The sequence below is a fragment of the Pyrus communis genome, chromosome 2 (genome assembly GCF_963583255.1).
Source record: "Pyrus communis chromosome 2, drPyrComm1.1, whole genome shotgun sequence".
NCBI lineage: Eukaryota > Viridiplantae > Streptophyta > Magnoliopsida > Rosales > Rosaceae > Pyrus > Pyrus communis.
This window is the reverse complement of record NC_084804.1, coordinates 15,603,677-15,621,083: the sequence shown is the minus strand read 5'-3', so window position 1 is coordinate 15,621,083 and position 17,407 is coordinate 15,603,677. Positions and strand designations below refer to the sequence as shown.

The window sequence follows — 17,407 nt, the reverse complement described above, 5'->3', positions numbered from 1 at the left end:
GTGATTATTTTTTCAATTAAAGCGTGCTCAACTTTTTGCACAACTTAACGCAAATGTTTTCAGTTAGCTGGCTTTACATATGACCTTGGGTGACATGACAAATTTGATAGAAGAAAAGAAAAAGTATACGCTTGAACTGGTCGAAGGTTGGATTGTACGTATTTGTCAAATTTACTTAGAAGAATTAAAGAGTTTTAAAACTTTTGCTATATATTACAAACATCTATTTTTTATTCTTTGTTGAACATAAGGATGCTAATAGATTTTAATATATTCCACCTGTTTAACACAGTTTTAAAATTCACGGCATCGCGCGGGCTTAATTGCTTGTAAGAAACTATTTACAAATGTTGATGCACAAAATCAGTGAGACTTTGGAACGACGTAAAGTGTTGAGTTTGTAACCATCGCAATGTTGCTTCATCACCTAGTGAGGATAATATGTAAAGAGATGGAGGTAGGGAAGCAACACAAGATGTACGTGGTTCACCTTAAATGGGGCTACCTCCACGAGGGTGGAGGAGTCCTCATTAATAGTGAAGATTTTACACAAGACATAAGTTTAAGCATAATCATCATTAGTGAGTTCTAATGACGAGTTTATGCACCATAATGACATTAGGAATTAATTGTTCGAGAACGGTCTCCTTGTATAGTTGATGAGGGTCTTTGGCTCCCATCCACGATTGATGTGGGACTCTAGGAGTTTTATTTTTAGGTTGACGCTTGTCGTGTTGTGATTGGTCTCTTGATTGGAGAAAAACTCATGTGCTTCGGCAAGGGTGCCTCCACATGAAGTCTTCAGTGGGTCCTTGAAGGTATAAGGTTGACCGGTGCTTAGTAGTTTCGAGGGTGGTGAACTACGGAACAAACAGTGGTCCCCCAAGTTCACGAGTGAGGAAAGCTTCTCGGTTGGAGACTTGCAAAACCCAAATTGGTGAGTACTCATGAAACTTTCGAGTACTAAAGTGCATTAGCATATATTAGGAGTCCACCAAATCTCCTATCGATGAGGATTACTGAAGGAGGTGTCTTATATTTCCCGAGCCAATGAAGAAAATAGACTTTAAAAAAATTTTCCTCTTTTTTTTGGATGTAGCCCAAGTACATAAATTTTTTTTCTTATGCCCAATTCCTTCTTTCTTTTTTTGTTGAGAAAAGAAAATCGGATTGAAGTTTTTCATTTGTGTATATAACTTGAGTGGTTGAAGCTTTTTCCTTTGGACAAATGGCTTGAAGGGTTGATGTTTTTTCCTTTGGGCACATAGCTTGAGTGGCTGAAACTTTTTCCTTTAGACACATAGCTTCAGTGGCTAAAGATTTTTCTTCTGGGCGCATAGCATGGCTGAAGTTTTTTCCTTTGGCCACGTTGTTTGAGTGGTTGAAGCTTTTTCCTTTGGCTGCATAGCTTGAGTGGCTAAAGCTTTTTCCTTTGGATACATACCTTGAGTGGTTGAAACTTTTCTCCTTTGGACACTTAGCTTGAGTGGTTGAAGCTTTTTCCCTTAAGCACATAGCTTGAGTGGTTGAAGCTTTTTTCTGTGGACACTTAGGTTGAAAGGTAGAAGTTTCCATTTACCATTGTTGGCAAGTAAAGTTAAGATATAATACTTGCATGTTGTCATGGTGGCTATATAGGTTATTGAAGTTTGCGACTTCGAAGTTCTTGTAAATGTTGGAGTAGAAAATGCCTGATGTTTTTAAAAAGCCTATAAATGAGTTTCCTTCAAACCATATCCATGGCAACCCAACTAATTTATTGAAGCTACAATGTTTGACCTCCTTGTACAGTTGAAGGAGATGTTAATAATGCTTCATATTGCATGGTGCAAATTAAGCCACTGAAGAGTTGAAGCCTATGTGTTGCTTAAAGCCTTCTGGAAGCTATACAAATTGATTGACCTCCTAAATGTGTTATTCCCCCTACGCAATGCCTTTATAGATAATAATAAGGTTGGAAAGAAATCATTCTCCTCCAAGGAATACAAGTCCTAATAGGGAAGAATAACTACAATAAAAGCTAATCTATGATTTCCACAATCACACTTAAATAAGAGGTTTATAACACTCCACCTCGAGTGTGTAAATACTCAAGTAGATTCGGCATCATGTGTTGTTGAGGAAGTCGACTCGTCGTCACTGATTCTAGGAACACGGTAGTCTCATTAAGGTAGGAACATGCATAAGGAAATAAGTCTCATAAAAAATTCTAAGCCTATGGTAAAAATCCGAGTAAGGACAAAATAGTTAAAGAAAAATTTGTGAGCAATGCAAAGTCAAATGAAATGTCTACAGGACGTCATTAGGGATATAACCAACCCAAGATGAGAGCCTCGTCAAAACCTCGTCAGGTAGCAAAACCCCAGTGGGAAAAATGCTTCTAATCGTAGGGAAAAATAGTACATTAAGATCAAGCAAGTATATTTCAGGATACTCCCCTGAGTTTGACATAATTTCAAAGGGAACTAACAATGTCACAACTCAGAAAGTTTACGCATACCAATCCTTGAACAAGCTTCTGAAACGTCGCTTTCGGTAGTGATTTGGTGAAGAAGTCAGCCAGATGGTCTTGTGATCGAATCTGCGTGACTTCAACCTTCTGATGCTCTTGTTGTTGATGTGAGAAGAAAGACTTCGATGCAATGTGCTTGGTGTTGTCTCCTTTGTTGTAACCCTTCTTGAGCATTCGATGCATGCTGCGTTGTCTTCATAGATCATCGTCGGGAAGTAGCAACTAAGGTCTGTTTAGTTGACCTTTAAGAGATTGCGGTGCCTCTAATGGTAAAGACATAACAATTCCAATCGAAGTTTCATCTCCAAATAGATATCCACCATGGCTGACCAAACTTCTTCTGCAATTGAACAGATTGTGCAACCTAATATCCCAAATTTATGCTTTTGGCAAAGACCCATGAATTTGAAATTGCTTTGTGTAGGTGATTCACCATATTTCTGTCCAATTTAACTTCACTAAGGTCTCTCTTATTCTGGTTTCGTATGAAGGCTAACCCTGAAAAATGCGAGAGGAAATATGCAGCTTTCTTTTGTTTTTTTTTTTTTTTTGTTTTTTTCTTTTACTTGTCGGTTCAGTATTGCATAGACTTGTGATCTATGAAATAAACATGTGCTGAAGGCTTCTCCAATTCCAACAAGTGACATGCACTGCACAAAAATCAAAAGAAAATGAATGTAGGCCACAAGTATATTATACAGCCAAATAGGTAGACACTTAAATCATAACAGACCATTAGGTTTATTTAAAAATAAGGAATTATAACATCATATTTTCCTCCACCTCATTAATATAACTATAAAAGCACAACACTATGTAATTCCTTTCGTCTAAGTCCAAAATATCACAAGAAAATGTAGCTTTCGCGAGAAAATAAATAGTAAAATATGCGTTCATCATTATGCTATTTCTTAATGCTTCCATCCCTCCTTGGTTGTGATTTCGATCTTCCTCTTCATCATCATCAATATCGCTCTCTTCACTATAGTCTTCGGGGTCATCAAAATGCCTATCACATTCAGAATGCCTCCTTTTGTAGTTATGAAGAGCCATTGTAGCAATGACAATATTCACTTGCTTATTGAACACACAATCAAGCATATCCCTCAAAATTGCCCACCTTTTTTTCATACTCTAAACGTACGCTCAATTACGCTTCTAAGAGAAAAATGTCTATGGTTGAATACCTCTTTATGCCCCGTTGGTTGGCCACTCCTATAAAAATATGAGAGATGATGTCTTTGACCTTTATGCCCCATGGGGTGGTATTAAATTCCAAATCTATAAGTTTGATAATATCTATTGCCATCTAACATACAATATCCAACATAACACCAAAATATCTACTAACGATTTCCGAAGAGTGTTGAAATTGCTCTTAGCTATTCTTTTTTTTTTTTTTTTTCTTCTATACTATGTCCTAACATATGCAAGAACATTCCTAATATCACTTCCTCCTTGAACCTTTCAAACTATAGTTAGCTTGCAATACTTTCATTAACCAAATGTTACCTGTTTGAAAAAATTCATACATGGAGTTTTATGCACATATTTTAGATAATATGCTTCAATAGCTCGAGTACAAGCACATGCTAATATGTCAAACTCTTCCTCATCATTATCTAGAATGTCCATATTCAAGCGCACCTGCAAGTTAACAAATAATCCTTAACAAAATTCAAGCACCTTGCCAATTAACAGTTGTACCAATATTGAAAACAAAGTATCTAAAAATTAACTCATAATTCAAAATAACATTCAAGGAAGGTGTCAAACAAATTCTACGACATAATCCTAAAATCTGACTAAGAGTGTACAAATCCAGAATGTTTTGTAAAACTACAACTCCCTCATTGGTTGATGAACTCATAATTCAGCCAAGTAAGTTGCACACTAGGATCTTTCAAGATAGAGAACATCTCTCTCTTCTCTTGATTAAAAAACAAACGAGTTGCAAACAGCCACAACGGGCTTGTACGCTCACAACCGGTAACGGTTCAACAACCTGCACAACTTCAGGAATACTAGTGCCTGTCACCAATTGCCTCATAGTGTTCTTACCCTCTACTCCACCAATAAGGCGGTCAATTTAACCATACAATTTTGCAACATCGCCAACCTTTTTCCTTTTTCTATCAAACTTACTTGTTCTCAATTCACCTTGGTCAGCTATTTTCTTTTTCCTTCAGCTCTTTTCTTTTTCCTTTCTTAGCACCTTTTCTCATAGATTCGGTAGTGCACTCTCCTCATCATCTGATCCAATAGATTCATTTTGTATATTAACATTTCCTGTTGAGTCATCCCTACTATTTGGTAGTAGTGCACCAAATGTAGGTGCCCAAGCATTTGTACCAGTAGCAACGCTGTTTGAGAGCATCCTATCCAACTTTTCTTCGAACTCAGGAGTGATGCCTTTCTGCAATCTTCCATATTCAGGATTTATCTACAAATAAAAAAGAATGTTGTTATTATGTAGTTTATGATTACTATAACTAGAATAACATCATAACTGATGCAAAGTGAACATACCTGAATCTTATTATTCCACCATTCATCAAAGGCATCCACTGTTCCTTTGCTTGGATTCCACTCTAGGCCAGTTTCTTTCCCAATTAGTTTTTTGCACAACTACCAATCCTTTTTTAGTCTATCTCACTTATTTTTCAATTGCGCTTTACTATAAGAATTTCCTGTTTCTTTCCTAAAGTTTTCTATCAAATTTGCCGATCTTTCTTTGTTAAAGTGAGGGCCAAGACGACGTCCGACCTCAACATCCTTGATGCACAACTCACTGAATACGGATATATTATGATCATTGCATGTACCATGTGGAGCTCTTGCTGAAGTTCCCACCTTTTTTGCCATCCTTATATATATAATATTAAAGGAAAACTAATGAAAGGGTTTGAAAACTTTGAATTTTAATGATAGAGCAAAACAAGACACAAAGTTCAGAAGCTATATGGTGTATATAGATCTGGAATGGAGACCACAACAAGTCACGCAATAAAGCAAAAAAAACCACAACATCATCAAGACTTACATAGCATAATTGTAATTAGAGCATGTCCAGCCCGTGCCCAATGGACCGGCACCAAGTGAAAAAAATGGACCGGCACCAAGTGGATCAGCTCCAGCCCGCAAAACAGGCTGGCATCCAGCTCGTGCCAGGCAGGAGCCCAGCCCAAAATGGACAGACCCAGAGGCCGGTCCATTTCCCTGGCGTGTGCACAACACGCTCTCCATCCCGCGAGTAGCCAACAGCAATTGCAGGCAGTGGGGCCCGCGTGCAGGCCAAGTTGGGTTCGACTGGGTGAGGGCTACGTGGCCCTCCTCAGAGCCGTTGGATTTCCAACGGCTAGTTTTTGTAGACCGTTGGATTTCCAACGGTAAAAAAAATTTAAATTTCACTTTTAAATTGGACTGTCCGATCACAGATCAACGGTCCACGTTTTTTTCACCAAAAATTAAAAAAAAAAAAAAAGGCCCAACGGTCAGAAATTTGACCGTTGGCCACGTGGCAGCGTGTTGGCTGTTGGATTTGATTATTTTTCAAATCCAACGGTCCAGATTAATTACAACATTAAAATTTATTAAAAATTAATTAAAAATTGTCAAATTTTTTTTAAAAAATACAGAAAAATTTTAAAAAATTAATTTTTTTCTTTCTATAAATACCTAACCCTCATCTTCCACCTTACACCACATTTCAATATTTTCTACACTTTCTACATTTGAATATTTTGTACACTTTGAGAGAAAAAAATGACTTCGTGGAAGCTCAGTGACGATGTTACGTTGTGTGAATGTTGGGTTCGCACTACTCATGACCCGATTACGGGTAATGAGATGGATAAGCGAGAAATGTGGAGTAAAATTACGAAATCGTTTTGCGATGTACATGGAAAAGATGTACATGGAAAAGATGCCAAATCTAGTCAAGGTCTTCAAGGTCGTTGGAAAAAAACTCAACGCATCCTTTACTTGTTGGAAAAACGCCCTCTCTCATGCTTCTGGTAATCTGCGTAGTGGGACAAGTTTAGCGGATGAGGTAACAATATTTTTATTTATTTATATGCATTCCACCACATCAATATTTTAATTTATTTAATTTCTTATGTAATTTTATGTAATATGCATTCCACGGCCATCAATATTTTATGTAATTTCTATGTAATTTATATGCATTCCACGTCCATCAATATTTTAATTTATTTATTTGTGTTACACCCGTATTTTTTAATACTATCTTATCCCACATTTTTATAGACACTACAAGCACAAGCATTCTACAATGCAAGGAACCATAACAAATCATTCAACAAATGGGAATGTTGGCAAATTGTCAAAGAATGCCCTAGATACAAAATTGTGGCAACCGGTCCAGAAGTTGTCATGCACGGTATAGGTCTACACAGTTCGCCAGAAGCAGACACAGCCGAACAAGAAGCCAACACATTTGAAGACATAGAAGGAACGCCTGAACAAGTGCCAGAGACCCAACCGACTCATCAGTCCCTCAGGCCTCAAGGTAAAAAGGCATCAAAGAAAAAAGGTAGTTCTTCCAAAAATGACTACACTAAATATATGGAGGAACTTACTCGTCAAGGTGAACTGAACATGGCATGGGAAAAGGCTAGAGATGAGGAAAAAGCTACTGCTATGGCAGCAATTATTGCAGCTACTAAGGCTCGTGATGCGGCGGCTGAGAGACAAAGAGAAATAGTTAATCGAGAGAACAAGATGATTAGAGAAGCACTTCATCGAGAGAATGAGATGCTTAGAGAAGAAAGGATGGCTCAAACAGATCGTGACACTATGAACAAGTCTCTAGTAGGACTGTCGCCGAATTCAAAATATTTTTGGACATCAGAAAAAAAAGATGTCGTACGAAGGAGGCGTGCAAGAGATGCCGAAACAAGTCAAGGGGATTCCAGCTACAGAAATCCTAGCAACCAAGATCCTAGCACCACATATCCTAACTCCACAGACTTTGTATAATTTCGCATTTATTTGTACTACTTTATTTAATTTCTTATGTAATTTCTTATTTATTTTTAGAACTTTATTTAATTTCTTATGTAATTTCTTATTTATTTTTAGAACTTTATTTAATTTCTTATGTAATTTCCTATTTACTTCTAGAACTTTATTTAATTTCTTATGTAATTTCTTATTTATTTTTAGAACTTTATTTAATTTCTTATGTTATTTATTATTTACTTTTAGAACATTATTTACTTTCTTATGTAATTTCTTATTTACTTTTAGAACTTTATTTAATTTCTTATGTAATTTTTGTACTTTATTTAAATATTTGAATAAGATTACATAAACTCACCAAATAAACATTTTAAAAAAAAATACCAAATAAAATTACATAACCTCACCATTTAAACTTAAAAAAAAAACAAACACACTAAATAAGATTACTTAAAAAACAATACACTTTATTCTTCAACCACAAGCCTTATTTTAATTATCTTCGCCTTCGTGCAATCTCCACTGATGGTCAATCAAGTCATTCTGGCGGGCTATGTGCCAGTATGGCTCTTGCAATGAAGTGTATCGTTGAACGATCAATTCATTGTAACGTCCATCCCGTTCCAACGGCTCGTGTTGCACGGGATCTTTGGTCCGGTCATGAGCATAGTAGATTTGTGTTCTTGAGTTGTTCATCAGATCCGGCTCGTATTCATCGACGGCATCATAATCATACTCGTCTTCAACAATCATGTTGTGGAGAGCATAGTAGATTTGTGTTCTTGAGTTGTTCATCAGATCCGGCTCGTATTCATCGACGATATCATAATCATACTCGTCTTCAACAATCATGTGGTGGAGAATAATACACGTCATCATGATGGATCGAAGAGCCTCAACATCAAACATTCTAGCTGCAGCCCTGACAATGGCCCAACGAGCTTGCAGGATACCAAAACAACGCTCGACATCCTTCCTACACCCTTCTTGACACTTTGCGAAGTGTTTCTCTTTTTCACTCTGCGGGTGTGGCACTGTTTTGACAAATGTTGACCACCTTGGGTAAATACCATCTGCAAGGTAGTATGGTCCCTCGTATTTATTACCATTAACCCAATATGTGCATCTCGGCCCACGCCCTTGTAGCAGTTCGTCAAACACTGGAGATTGGGCAAGGACATTTAGGTCATTCTGAGCTCCTGGAACACCAAAAAAAGCATGCCAAATCCATGTATCAAAAGAAGCCACCGCTTCCAGAATGATGCTTTTGGCTCCTTTTCTGTCGCCATAAGCTCCTTGCCACGCACTTGGATAGTTTTTCCATGTCCAGTGCATGCAGTCGATGCTTCCAATCATGCCAGGGAAGCCTCGCATCTCACCCTTCCTCAGAAGCCTTCGCATGTCCCTTGTCGTGGGTTGCCGAAGGTACTCATTGGTGTAGAGGGCTTCAATTGCAGAGCAAAACCGCATCAGGGACTCCAGAACCGTTGTTTTTCCCATCCTTGCGATCTCATCCACTTGATCTGCAGATGCTCCATATGCAAGCATTCGCAAGGCAGCCGTAATTTTTTGCTCAGGAAGAAGACCTAGAACATGAAAAGCATCATCTTTTTGCACAAAATATGGATCATGGTTGCAGACATCACTCATGATTTTAGCGAACAAACTTCGTTGCATTCTATAACGACGTCTAAAAACATGATCAGGGAAAACGCTGTTGGGAATAAAATAATCTTCCAAGAGATCTTTACCTCGTCTTTCCCTTCTTCTATCGATGTTTGCCGCATGTCTGGGTTTGGCTATCTGACCCATAGCTTCCATGATACGGCGGGAATGTGAGGCCTTCCGCCTTCTATGGTGATCATCCTCATCCTCCTCCATTGCGAAGGCCTCATCTCCACCTCCACCTTGGTCAAGATTGATCAATTCTTCCTGTTGTGCCAACAACCTTTTCTGCTGCTCTTGCAACTATTTATACGCTCTCTTTGAAGAAGACATTGTAAGAACTCAAGATTTGAAAACGATAAAGAAGAATTCTGAGCTAAAAAAAAGGATTGAGTTTAGTGTGAGGATGGATGTAGGGATGTAGGGTTTATATGGACAAAAAAAAAAAGAATATGAGGTTCTGGACAATGCCACGTGGCACTACGGGATTGGTTGAAAATCTTAGCGGAAATCTATTCAAAAAATAGTACGTTCGGATAATGACACGTGGCGTGACGAGATTGGTTAAAAATCTTATCGAAATCTTGCCTAAATTATTGTAAACAGGAAGTGACACGTGGATTGTCGGGATTGGTTGAAAATCTTAGGGGAAATCTATTCAAAAAATAGTACGTTCGGATAATGACACGTGGCGTGACGAGATTGGCTAAAAATCCTATCCGAAATTAAAACTATTTTTTTTTTATTATTTTATAAAAAAATTATTTAATATTTTAAATAGACTGGGTGCCAGCGCATTTTGTAGGGGTGGAGATCGTTTGTACCAGCGCATTTTTTAGACTGGGTGCCAGCACATTTTTTTTGGGGTGGAGATGCTTTGGCCTATTGCTGTTCTTTGGGTCTATTACTGTTCAATTAAGTGGATAAATGTGCTGGGTGCTGGCGCAAAGTGGATAGGGGTGGAGTTACTCTTATGAGCTAGAGATAAGGCTCTGAAATGTTCATTGCCTGCTCAAAATCATATGCTTACTATGATTCTGCAATCTTCCATTTCATGCGACTCATACTATTCTTTTATCTTTTGGTCCAAATAAAAAAACTACTTTTGAAAAGCTCACTATCCAGATGCCGGTGTAAATTTATGTTGCAGACATGTTTTCGCTGATACCACGTGAAAGAGAGGATCCATGTCTGTGTAAATTTAATTTAGCAGCAATCAAATCTTCCAGTATCATCCAAAAACTAATCACCGAACTAAGTTCCAACTAATCAACTAATTATACGGGAAAAAACGATTCTAACCAAATTAACCAAAGAAATTAATCCACCTCAAGTCCCAGAAATTAATTAAAAATAGAATTTAACCAAATTAATCAGCAAATTTCAATCATTTTGGAACAAAAATCAATTGCAGAAAAATGAAGAAAATGACTTATAGTTGAATCAGTTCAATATTTCAATATTCCAACAATAAATTGTCAAAATAAGCAAATTAGAAATTGAAACGAAAGAAAACTCACCTGTTGTTGGTTAAGAGTGCTTGAACCGGAGGAGATGAAGAGGATAGATGGGTCTATGCCCGAACCAGATGAGAGGGAGAGGAGAAAGCGCGAGAGAAATAGGGAAAGGTGGAAATTGAACGAAGCATAGGAGAAAAGGATAGTATTGTCAGCATAAATGTTTCATTAATTGACAATTTTTACGCTCTTCTATGAAAAAAAAATGCTCTTTTAGAGTCTAACCTACTTTTGCCTTCTATTGTTTTTGATCCACAATTGAAGAAAAAAAAAAACTCTTTTTTCCAACCAAACACAATTTATGGTTCCAACTTTTTTTTTCAAAAAAATTAAGCAATCCCAAGCCAGCCTTATGTTTAGAGGAGGACATATAAATTTAGAATTTTGGCATGGAAAAAAAAAACTTAGAATTTGGTACCTTCAATTCTTAAATTTAGTTTCATGTAAATAGATGTTATTTTCATATTTCTATAAATGAGAGTTTAAAAATAACAAATTCTGTATTCATTTCTATTGTTCTTTTAGGTTAATCAAACAAGCAAATTCACAATTTCTAGATAATAAAATTTTGTCATTTCAATTTCCATCATTTTAAAATTCTTTAGTAATATAAATTATTTTCATCCAAACAGATTGTTAGGTTTTATTCTTATGCTATGTGTGTACATCATTTTGTAGCATAACATAAAGAAGATGAATTAATAATCAATAAGAGTATTGTCTCCATTTTTCTAATAATATATGAACACAACTACAAGTTATTTTAACTTAAGATAGTACAATTCAAAAAGAAAATGGTGCAACCTCCACTTCAAATTTCTAGAGTGCACAAAATTTGCCACAAAAACAAAACAAAAAAAATCCTTCCAATTTTTTCCTCGTGTTGCACAACGCCAAAATATCATGTGCATTCTCCGCACCTCCAATTTTCCATTTGCGAAAAATCTACAAAAAGAAAGTCTTGCTCAATTTTCATATTGTTTGCCCCATTCGTCTTGTGAAAAGACATTAAAATTTGTTATTGATTCCTGCAAACAGAAAGTTAAGCGGGTAAATATATAATATAATTAGCATTTATGACGTCAAGTACACATCTATATTTGTTTTTATGTATTTGTAGTTGTCATATATGACATGTCATCTCGACCAAACTTTTTTCCTTTATTATCAGACTTATTTCTTCTCAATTCGCCCTAGTCAGCTACTCTCTTTTTTCCCTTCTTATCATCTTTTCTTATGTATGGAATAGTCTCATTCTTCTCCTCATCATTTGGTCCAACAGTTTTAGATTGTAAACAAACATCTTCCGTGGATTCCTCCATAATATCTGGTGGTAGTACACTAGACAAAGGTAAGATCCACTTGTTATATAACTATTGTATTGAAAGATATATCTTTCGATGATGTGGAAGAAATAGATAAAAGGAAATCTATAAATTAGAGCTGAGGATGCTTAAAGGAAGAATATCTTAGATTATAAAAAAAAAAAAAAAAATACAAATATGCTATATTATGCTATGCTTAAAAAAAAAAAAAAAAAAAAACAAAAAAAAACGAATGACTTAAAAAAAAAAAAAAATACAAACAGATGACATGTTTCACGATATATATAGTAGTGGGGGATTATGGGACAAAAAATAAATCCATTTGGCATGGAGCTAGAACCTTGTTTCGAGATGTTTTTGCTACTATTGTGATGCGAGATTTATACGACACACAAATTAAACCCTATTTGTGACAATTGTAGTAATGATGTAAGTAGGGATCGTTCTAACCGGGGATTAACTAGGGGTGCTAATCTACTTTGAATTGACTCAAAAACACAAAAACTAAATGTAAAGACTCTTAACAAGACTACTATGACTCAGAATAGCTTTGAAACACTCAAACTACCTAAAACAATCAAATTGACTCAAACAGAAACTAGAACTTGATTTAGACGAATTTGAAAGTGTTTATGACTCCAAATGCTTAAAGACACAAAATAAAACGAATTTGAATGACTAAGACTCAACAAAATATGGGGGAATGTGTTTGGACGAGATTAAATTAAATGGACAGATTATAATTAAAACAGATTGTAAAACAAATTGTGATGAATTAATGGATGATGGAATAGCCAAGGGGTTCTTCTCCACACATGTTACACTTGCATACAAGATGATTTTCAGTTGGTCTTTCGATAAATTATGAAACTCAACACCCCGGGTTAATTAGGTCCGCTTAAATTAACTGTCAAGTTCTCCTTAAGTTAATGAATTGGATGGGTTTGCGCAACGCAATTCACAACATTCTCCAAAAGTCCTTTACGTGAAAAGCACAATAAAGATACAATCAAAGATCATTAAGCATCATGAAAACTATAAGTGTTGACGAGGCCTTCGTTACTATGATGAGCATGAAACTAGTGCCAAGAATTCATTTAACGCGATTATTTATAAGCAACCTCCACTACTTGTGAATATAAGTTCATAACTATTAGGTGAAACTCACTTATATTCGAGCGTCATATTCATGCATGAAAATTAAGCATGCACTCTCAATAAACATACATAAATAAGTTATCAATCAAACGGTTAAACAAATTGAATCCACAACTTATGAAATTCCAACCAAAGGTAATCAATTCATATTGCAAGCATAAACATGGTTTCGAATCACCCCCTAGCTAAAGGGGGTTTAGTTCCTCATACGTACAAGACAAAGAGAATTGAAATTAAACATTGAAATCAAAGAAACACCTAAACATTCCAACAACTCAAACTTGAATTGTATGAACGTTTAGGCCCTCTTCTCTTCCTCTTTGTTGTGGCACAAGGTCTAAGGAAATGTTTAGGGCTTTAGGTGTATGTGGAATGGAGTGGATGTGTGATGGTAGAGTAATGTAATGGTGAAGGAATGGTTGAATTTCTGGAATGGTGGATGGGGAGTAAGGCACGGCACAAAATGGTTGGAATGGTGTGTTGTGTGTTGGTGTGTTGTGTGATTGATTTGTGGTGAATGGAATGGTTTGTATGAATGCATTGCATGGTTTTATAGGGAGAGAATGGATGGGAGAGCATGTGAATGGCAGCTAGGAATGATTAAAGAAGGGAATGCATGTGGAATGACAACTAGGTTGGTTGGTGGAAAGCTGAAAATGCAAATGGGAATGCTGGAAATGCAAGGGGATGCACGGCAAGGTTGTGTTTGTTGCATGTGAGAAAATGGATGAATGATTAAGAGTGCATGTGAGTGAATTATAGAATGGGAAAGCATGTGAGTGACAACTAGGGTGAATGGTGGCTGCAATGATGAAGTGTGATGGCTGAAATTGCAAGGGAGGCCACGGCATAGAATGGGTTTTGTGTGCATGTGGCTGAAATTGGTAGGTTATGCATGGGTTAGGATGGTTTTTGGGAAGAGAATGGGCTAGGCCCTTTGTTTTATGTCCTAAAGTGCATACAAGGCCTTCAATTTCATCCAACACTTTGGCTCCAAGCATAAGCTATCCATCCTTAGCCCAATAGTGCTCCAAAAGTCCCAAATTCTTTGCTCCTTTAGCCCTTAGAACCTGAAAACATACGAAAATAACTTAAAAGACTTAAAGAACTAAGACATAACAACGTAAATGCACAAGAACAAGCCAACTAAGTTGCCTAAATATGCTCCTATCATATTGATCCAGATTTAGATGCTCAACTAGAATTTGGAGCATTCCAAAAACTTGGAGATCCAACTACAAGAAGACAAGTAGTCTGATACAATATGCATCGTTACTTGTTACTTTTCATTTTTATTTTCTTTTTGTGATTTTTAGATGGGGTACCATATAAATCTTGATTTGAATCACTGCCTTTTCTTTGACTCTTGTTCTTTATTTATCCGGGAGACGATCCCAAACAAACAGGTATGGAAGCTATAATTGTAAACCACGATCGAATCTATGGAAGCATTGGTTTATACATTCCTTTTAGTCTCAACTCTAGGAATAATATGTTTCGCTATCTTTTTTCGAGAACTGCCTAATGTTACAACTAAAAAGGTGAAATGATTTGTTATCATCTCAATTGAAGTACGAATCCTCCCAATATTGGGAGGATCCATACTTCAACTAGTCCCTTTGTTCCTCGAATGGATCTCTTAGTTGTTGAGAGGGTTGCCCAAAAGCAGTATATAAGGTGTACAATTTTTTGGTTGATAAAGGGATCAATTGGTATAATTCTTTTGTTGGTAGATTGGAGGATTACGAACATGAATATTGCTTCCCTATTGGCTGTTTTTGCATTAATTGCTACTTCTTTAATCTTACTAATTAGCGTACATGCTGCATTTGCTTCTCCTGAGGGTTGGTCGGGTAACAAAAATGTTCTATTTTCCGGCACATCATTATGGTTTGGATTAGTCTTTCTGGTGGGTATCCTTAATTCTCTCATATCCTGAACCTATTTGTTCTATATCCAAAAATGAAATGACCCTCCCTCCCAATTCTATCAGGTTGTGAGACACTAGAATTCAATATAAGTCCCAAAAATTCAAATAAAGAAAAAAATTAGAAAAATTAAAGAGGGGGTCAAACTTTTGTGTTTTTGAATTGTAAAAATATATATAAATGAAAAATATTAAATCAAAATAAATAGATGTAAGCTAATAGAAACCAGTCTCTTGAAACACTAATCAATTTCTTGTACTACCAAGAAGAAGCCACCCCAATGGTATCCTTTCACAATCTTTAGGAGCGAAATAGCCAATTTGAGAACCTTGCTATTTCGATGCCTTCTTAATTAGCGTGGAAATACAATTTCACAAAACCATTGGGTTTACGGATTCAATATTAAAACTCTAACAAGAAGAAAAAGATCAAGATTAATTAATTCTTCATCCTTATCGATTCTGTACTTACGTAAAGAATTCTGGTCATAAATTTCTACTTTTTTGTTGGGTCAAATAATTTTCTACTGTTTGAATAAGTCTCTGTAGTTAATCGCCCATATTCAACTTCAAAAGTTTTGCCCATCAACATTTGGACAGGCATAATATAAACATGCAGATAAATGACTCTTTGTTTTCGAATCCATAAAACATTTTCTTTCGCTGGAAAACTCAAGAGTATTCAAGGATTGATCATTTCAAATTAAGATGAGATCGATCGAACTGTTGTGTACATTATCTTACTTTTCAACTCAAGGAATAATTTTTTTATAAATAATGTATTTTTGTAGTATAAGTTATTAATTTCTTAATCTTAATTTGAATATCATATATACAAAAAACTATTCCAAATGAAGACTGTTTAGTCATCCAAATGTATCAATAAAATGAATAGTTCGTTATAAATCTTTTATTCAAATAATTCTTTTTGTTTAGATGATGTTCAAATAAAAATTAAGAAACTAAATGATCACAATATAAAATTTGTAGAATATGTGCATTCCTCATAGGTGGAACGCAAGGATTATCCATTCTTTTACGTACGTAGACAACTGTTGGGTACATGAAACGTGCTTTCTTTTAAATTACAGACCATGACTTGGACTTTAAACTAGGACTTTCAAAGCCAATTTTGTTTACAAATTTTAACCCTTTACTATTCTCATTCTTGCACCAGCAAGAAGAATGTGTAACTACTATACTTTGAAGGGTGTCCAAACCTTCGAAAAAACCACCCCAATGGAATCCTTTCACAATCTTTAGGAATAGCCAACTTGAGAACCTAGCTATTTTGATGCCTTCTTAATTAGAGTGGAAAGACAATTTCAAAAAACCACTGGGTTTACCGATTCAATACTAAAACTCTAACAAGAAGAAAAAATCAAGATTAAATTCTTCATCCTTATCGCTTACTACTTATGTAAAGAATAGTGGTCATAAATTTCTGTTTTTTTGTTGGCTCAAGTAATTTTCTACTGTTTGAACAAGTCTCTATTGCTAATCTTCCATATTCAACTTCAAAAGTTATGCCTTCAACATTGGGACATACATCATATAAACATGCAGATAAATGGCTCTTTGTTTCCTAATGCAGTTAACATTTTCTTTTGCAGGAAAACTCAAGGGTAACTCAAGGATTGATCATTGCAAAATGAGATTGATCGTACAGTTGTCTACATTATCTTACTTTTCAACTCAAGGAATAATTTGTTTTTATAAATAATGTATTTTCATATATATAGTATAAGTTATTGATTTTTTATTCTGAATTTGAATATCATATATGCAAAAAACTGTTCATATTGAAGGCTATGTAGTTATCCAAATATGTCAATAAAATGAATAGTTCATTATAAATCTTTTACTTAGTATCAACACTATCGATTGGGTTCATATATTTAAATGACTAAACGATCTCAAATTCAAATAATTATTTTTGTTTAGATGATCTTCAAATAAAGATTAAGGAAATGAAGTATCACAATATAAAATTTGAAGAGTATGTGCATTCCTCATAGGTTTATCCATTCTTTTACGTGCGTACGCAACTTTTGGGTACATGAAACGTGCTTTCTTTTAAACTACAGACCATGATTTGGTCTTTAAACTAGGGCTTTCAAAGTCAATTTTGTTTACAACTTTTAACCCTTTACTATTCTCATGACTTGGTCTTTAAACTAGGGCTTTCAAAGTCAATTTTGTTTACAATTTTTAACCCTTTACTATTCTCATGAGCTAGTACGTAGACACCATATCCCTTCCTCCCTTTCTCTATATAAACCCCATGCAATATTCCAGGAGGAGATAACTTAATTATCTC

The 17,407-nt window shown here is 35.6% G+C and overlaps 1 long non-coding RNA gene across 1 annotated transcript; it reads right to left on the bottom strand.

Annotated features, from left to right (window-relative positions):
- Nucleotides 1-4,238: 4,238 nt before the first annotated feature.
- Nucleotides 4,239-5,567, bottom strand: LOC137726963 (uncharacterized). The gene is made up of 2 exons (XR_011067709.1): nucleotides 5,042-5,567; nucleotides 4,239-4,955 (listed from the first exon to the last, which is right to left on the bottom strand). It is a non-coding gene; the product is annotated as an uncharacterized lncRNA (long non-coding RNA).
- Nucleotides 5,568-17,407: the final 11,840 nt, after the last annotated feature.